Source organism: Thalassophryne amazonica, chromosome 7 (assembly GCF_902500255.1).
Source record: "Thalassophryne amazonica chromosome 7, fThaAma1.1, whole genome shotgun sequence".
Taxonomy (NCBI): Eukaryota; Metazoa; Chordata; class Actinopteri; order Batrachoidiformes; family Batrachoididae; genus Thalassophryne; species Thalassophryne amazonica.
The window spans coordinates 116,724,942-116,732,270 of NC_047109.1; positions in this window are offsets into that span (position 1 = coordinate 116,724,942).

Consider the following 7,329-nt stretch of genomic DNA (forward strand, 5'->3'; position numbering starts at 1 on the left):
ATTCCAATTATCCATCCATCCATTTTCTACTCCTACTTGCTCCTATAGGCTGGAGTCTATCCCAGCAGTCACATGGCGTGAGGCGGGGTTCACCGTGGACAGGACGCCAGTCTGTCACATGGACACACAGAGACAAACACACACATGCACACCTACAGACGATTTCAAAGTTTCCAGTCCATCTAACCTGCTTGTCTTTGGATGTGGGATGAAGCCGGAACACCCAGAGGGAACCCACACAAACACGGGGAGAACACGCAAACTCCACACAGGAAGGCCACAGGTGGGAATTGAACCCATGACCTTCTTGCTGTGAAGCAACAGTGCTAACCACTAATCCACTGTGCTTAGCTTGTACAAGAGCACTCTGTGACCCTTAGCCTACACTAAACTGTGTGTATATGATATTTTTTTTAAAGTAATTTTACATATTAATGAGGTTTTCCACAGACAGGGCATAGACACGTGTGCCACCTGGATCTGGAAGCCAACAGAAACCTCAACAGCGTTGTGAGGCCTTTCAGTTTGGGCGTTTGGGACATGAATAGAATCATCACCACATTTGGCCATGCTGTCCCACTTCCACCCAGGACACTGTGTGGCCTGTGTCTCTGGGATGTGTTCATGCAGTCTGTTAACCTCTGCATTCTGTTGTGTTGTCTCCACTTGGGTCGCAACCTCACAATCTCCTGGATGGGAAGCACATACTCTAACTATGAGACAAAAGCCCACGGGCTCTGGCATCTGTGGCCACTGAGTGTCTTTTGGCGTTGGGTAGTGGGGCTTTCTGACTACACGTGCACAGCACCCCAGCGTGCCTCCATCACACCTACATCTTAAGTATTGTTTGAAATGTCAGACCGCGGTCTGTACCGTCATCATCAGAGCCTCTGGGCCGGCATTCACACATCTTTTCCAGCCCTCTGTCAGATTTATTTATTTCACCAAAGTCTTCTCCTTCTTCTTGTGTTTCATGAAGGAGCTCAGTTCTCGTTGTCCTACACATTCTGCTTGGTGAGTTACTGTCTTCAGCCTTCAGCATGCAGATGTACTCATGAATGTTTCTCATCTGATCCAGGAAATGGGCTTTGCACGAGATACTGCTTCCTGTTCAGTGTCTGGCTGCTGGAAATCCAGTTCGTGCCTTGTGTGTATTTTCTTTGTCTTCATGATGCCAGTTGGGTGTCCAAAGATGCAGCCTGCCAGCAGGCAATTCAGGGTCCTGCATGGGGCCCGAAGCCAGTCGAAACAAATGTTTATTGTTACATAGAAACGCTGGAAAATCTTTCCTGAAAAGCCCAATTTTCATTCAGTTTCCCAAAGTGTAAACGCTCTGAGAATTCTGCCAGTAAACAAAAGAGATTTGTTGGTTCCACTGTCTTGCTTATAAGACGCTGTGTCTGAATTATATATATACCATATTTTCTGCACCATAAGGCGCACCGGATTATAAGGCGCGCCCTCAATTAGCAGGTACTTAACCCTTACAAAAGGTGCATGCTAAAACTTTGAACTACCGGTATTTAACAATATGGTACTCACATTGTTTTTTATTTTGGTTCTGTCACAAATCCATCGAAGTCCTCATCTTCTGTGTCTGAATTGAACAGCTGGGCAATTTCGCCATCAAACACACCAGGTTCCCGCTCATCATCGCTATCGTTTTTGCTTTCAGCCGAATGGGGACTGTAGAGACGCTTCTCCCGGCTGTTCTTTGTTCAATGACCCATAGCTCAAGTTGGTCTTCTAGCTGTGGCCACCTCGCTTTGTTTCCGCAGAAACTCTGTTTGGTCTTTTTAACTTGGCGCAGTTCATTTTCTTGTTTCCTCTTGCAGCTGCTCTATTCCCAAGAACAACCGCGTAACTGATAGCCTGCAGTTTGAATTGTGCCTCATAAGCATGTCTCTTCGCTGGCGCTATTACAGATTTTGGAATCCAGTGCACACATAAGGCGCACCGGATTATAGGGCGCACGGCTGATTTTTGTGAAAATTTAAGGCTTTTAGGTACGCCTTATGGTGCGGAAAATACAGTAAAAAAAAATACATATTGCCATTTGTTTTGATATTTTTTCTTGCAATGGCAGAAGAAAACAACAAAAGCTTTTGTTATTTTTAAAGACTTTTGAAAGAGTGCTTTAAGACATTTTAATGTCAAGTTAAGGCTTTACTGTAAGATTAACAAATTCAGTGCATGTTAAGACTTTTTAAGGATCCATAGGAACCCTGGACACACTTTAAACACAGCTGCCTGTCGCTTGGCCAGTTTAGGTAAATCCTACGGGTGACAGCGACTCACAGGAGGCGCCCTACATAAGAGAACATTTACTATTTTGATATGGTTACAAAGAAAAAAAAAAGGTTGGCTGTAAGGACATGATGACTAAGAGACATCTGGCTACATTGTAGGTATAACATGCTGGTTGGAGCGCCCCCTGTGGATCCTTGTTGTTTTACCAGTGTGGGTGTAACTGTTCTACATCTCCTATTCTATACTTTATCACCCAGACTGTTGATCATGTTAATGTAAATAACTAGAACAAAAATGTTTTCCAGGCCATATTAAAGAGTTGGGCTTTTTTGGGTCGGGGGGTAAATCTGGTCCTGTGACTGATGGAATATCGCTGATCACAAATGAACCACATTGCTCTGGGTCCTGAAGTCGTGACAGCATGTTTCAGCCAAGATGAAAACTAAACAAAAACCCACTGCACCAGGAAATCAAGACATTTGTTGGTTTTATTTGGCACAACACAAAAGTGCTTCATGATAACACTGCCCATGACCAGTTGGCATAAACACAACCTCATTAATGATCTCAAACATTACAGCATGTCATGAAAACTTTATCAAAATGTCACTCAGGTTTTCTTTTGTTGATGTTTTGCTCAGTAATGGACTTCACAACTCTACAAAACACCGACTCTGTGGATAATTTAATTTTGGAGCCAATGTTTTATTCATTCTGGTTTTATTGAGCTAAAATAAAACATAACTCCACAGAACTTCAATAACGGGGGGAAAAAGCCTGGCAGCTACTTTGTCTTGAATAATGAATAATCTAATATTCAGTACTTCAGTATTTAATTTTCTAATCCAATTATGGCACTGCCACAGTGTGTTTGATTTGCAGTGAGATGTTTTTGACATTTTAATGCCAAATATCTGTGTTCAAAAACATATCAAAATACTTAATAAAAGAGAAAACTTTTCATTTATTAAAAGAAGTTTTAAATGATTGTTCTTTGCGCTGCAGATTTATGGAGGTTCATGTGGGGCTTCAAATGTTTACAACAAACAGGATGTTTTACTCGGACAAAATACAATAAACCGTAGTATGTTTTTACATAAATACGTTGGCTTTCTATCCAAAAAAAACACAAGGTCATTAGCTGTCTCCAAACCAATAACTTATCCCTACAAATTGCATTTTCATTGTTGTTATTGCAGACCCCAAAACCCCCAACGTATAATTTCACATTGTTTGGTCAGATATACAAGTAATTGTCAGAACAGTTGAAAGCACAACAATACATTTAACATTTTTCTCATAAAAAAAAAAAAAAAAAAAAGCTGAATGGAATTTTTAAAAGTCTTTGGTAGCTAAGCAAAATAGAATTTTTAAAAAGTACATAAAATGCATTAAAATACAAGTCATTTAACAATAAGTAGGCCTAAAAAGTGAATGCCTACAGCAAAAGGTCAACAAGGCAGAAAAATCCAGCTTTGACTTACGAAGGAACTGCGTATAAAAGGACATGGTTTGTATTTAGTATCACAAAATGATCATAAATTACTTGAGACCTTCAGGATGCAACGGTCTTTGGACAGCATCCTGACATCTTTATGCAATGCAAAGAAAACCACTGAGGTATTTCATCTTGATTAAAATATGTCAAGCATCACATTGGACAACAGAAGAGACATAAAAGTGCATAAGAATTAAACTCATGTCTGCTCCTGGTCTGTAGCAAACACTGGACCTGTTTCACTCCAGAATGATCCCCTTCCATGTGCCCTTAAACCACATTCCTATTCTAAGATGGTATTTTCTCCCACATGTACAGGTGTTCTAGAAAGATGTTCTCTTGGGTCATTCAATATAATGTCAAACAAAAAAACAAAACCCCTGATATCATAGATTTGTTCTATACAGTATGTGACAGGAGGAGAACAAGGGCTCGTGGAAGGTTAAAAATCAAAAATCTAAATCTTTGGAATGGAACACACTCCCCATGTCCACTTGGTGGTTATCATTCAACTTCGTAGAAAGAAATACATAAAAAAAAATGTAATCTTAAAACCAGTTTTCCAAAATACACTCATATTAATATTAAAACTAATAAAACAAACAAACAAATGTTTCTGTCAAAATAAAACAGTCACAGCAGCAATGAAACGCCATCTCTCATCTGGTCACATGTTCACCTGGTCACCTGATGTGGTTGAGATTACATCTACCTATCAGAGATCAGTTCTGAGATACTTTGTAAACGTTGAGGGGAAAAAAAAAATAAAACAACAACAACACTGCATTCACGTCATGTGGTTTGATCATTTACAGCGAGCTGATGTGGAGCAATCGGACGCCATTGATGGAGATTTTGATGTGTCTTGTTTACACCTTTTCACATTTCAAACTCAATGATGCATTTGGATTTTTTTTTTTTTTTGCAGCAAATAAAGCACTGTATTCTCAACTGGCATCGTAAACTCTACCTGGTGCAGAATGGAATAACGAACGTACTTCTGTGGTGAAAATGACGTCTTTCCATCACCAAACATGAAATAAAGAGATGCCTTGTGCAACGATTCCAATCTTCTGTTTACGGCCTGGAACGCTGAGCGGTGGTGAACAGTACTTTAAAAACAACATGTGCAACAAAACAAATAAGGCAACTCTCAAGTTCTTTTTTCTTTTTTTTTTTTTTTTTTGGAAGTGGACATCTGCACATTCTAAAATAACACAAAGCTACAGAAATACGTTGCTCTATAACTTTGTCACTTAAGTGAAATGGTTTAAATAATTTAAATAATGTGACGTTAAAATATAAAAAATAAGATGTGGGATTGTTTCATGTGTATCTTGCATCTTAGCATGGTTAGCCAAATTCTGCTAATATGTAGCTAGTGGTGAGAGTGTCCAGTAAACATGAAAAGATGTAAAACAAAAGAACAGCAAGGCTAACATCTACAAACATCTGAAGCCGCTCTCTGACCGTACGTACGACGAACAGAGTCAACAAAAGATGATTCGATTCAGCTGGAAATAACAGAGAGCTGCAGGTGTTAGCGGAGAAACGGTTACAGTTGAGCTGGACATGGTTATAATTTAACGGTCATGAGGAAAGTCAAAGACAAAGATAATACATGTTAAAGATATGATATATTTGTGGCTGGGGTTGGACATTTTTGGTTTTACTCATGCTAGTGTTAGCAGTCATGTTGCTGCCATGTCAGTAGAATTACTGCTAGCGTTAGTTTATGTGTTCCTGCTGTGATGGTGGAAGTTGTGAGTGAACCTCAATGTGCCGAGTTATATGTGGTGACGCAAACCGTCATGATATGGCGACCAATCACAGCTGGGTAAGAGGAGACCAAAACGCTAAATGTAAGAACATGACTGTCATGTCTGGAGATGTTAATGCTGTACAGCCTGTTTTTTATTTGAAAGATTTAAGTCACAAAAAGAATTTTCTTTGGCACCACTATGATTTTATTCCTTAGAATTTAATTAATGGATTTGTAACATTATTTTGCCAATATGATCAAAATTCATGCAGGGGTCAAATTAGAATTTTGACCCCTGAAGGGGGGAAATTCAAGCGATCAGACACCCTGACTTACATTTGGTAGCAATGTCATAGATCAAGTTGGGGCTTCCGAAAATAAACCAAAATGACAATATTTGGATGTCGGTAGAAACTAAATTTAGTCAGTTTTGTGATATTTGGAAGACCGTACAGCTTTCAGGCAATTTTTTTGTCTAGAAAAGTCTACTTTTCAAGCATACTGATGTCCTTTCTGGTCAGTTTTTAAGGAAAAAATATAAAACAACCATAACAGAGCAATATCAATGAAAATACAAAATTGTTTTTGATTAAAATTTTTTACCTGCATGTGGAAACTGAGACCAAGTTTGGAAAAATGTATAACTAGAAGGATGTAAAATGTTTGTTTCTTGGTTTGACTTCCACTCGATTATGGATTTAGTTAAACACCTTTGAAATTTTGGAATTTTTTTAATTTGGTTTGGTTAATTTCAACAATTGCAGTTTATATATATATATATATATATATATATATATATATATATATATATATATATATATATATATATATATATAACTGCCTCTTTGAGACAAGAATACTCTGGTGATGATAATCTTATTGGTTGAATGAAATGTTAATGGGCGGAGCTAAAGTATTGCTATTGTCAGACCAAGGCCAGAGAAAAAGACAAGGATGAGGTAGTTGATTTTTGAGCCTTCACGGTCTTGCTGCCATCTCCAGTCTAACCTTCTGAGATGTGTTCTTCATGCTGTCATTTATTGTAAAGCAACACAATAAACGACTGAGTTACATCAGTGTCCTTCAACAGTTCAAGTATGCGTCAAACAGAATGACATAATAAGGCAGCTGAACGCACAAACCTTGTACTTTTATCTTCCTTCTTTTATCAAATAGCAAATACGATATTAACATTACGAATGTTCTTTTTCTATTCGACACTCATGATCGCAATAAGCAGCGACACATCTGACACTTTTAATTGTGGTCATGTGATGCCTGCATCTCAGAAATGTGGCTGTTTCAATTCAATCTATTGAATCTATCTATTGAATCTATTCACATCTCAACATAGCAATGATCCACTGCCAAGGTTTGCTAGTTAGCTCACAGTAGCTAACCTTCTGCTAGATGCTCAATCGTCATGAACGCCATGGTGCTGATGTGCCGTGGAAACTTTTGAGTTTGTTAATTTGGATTTTCATTCTGCCATTCGAGTTTTGTTTCTGAGTGCCCGTTCATCTCAAACTCAACTGATATCAGGTTTCTGCCTCCTGCGGCCTGTTCACCGTATGTTGCTTAAAAGATCCAAGAACAACTGGCTCATCCAAGATCTGCTGATCCTAGTCACAGTCATTTCATTCAGTTTGTTCAGTTCTTCAACAGTCTTTGATTTAGATAAAGTAGATTCAATCGTCTGAGATGATTGCACGTAGTCGTTGACTAGGGTCTACAAGACAGTCTGTAGAGTCTGGAAACCAACTCTGCGGTTGGAGGAATGGTGAAGGAGAGGGTGCAAATTTTCATCACAGTGGCGCAG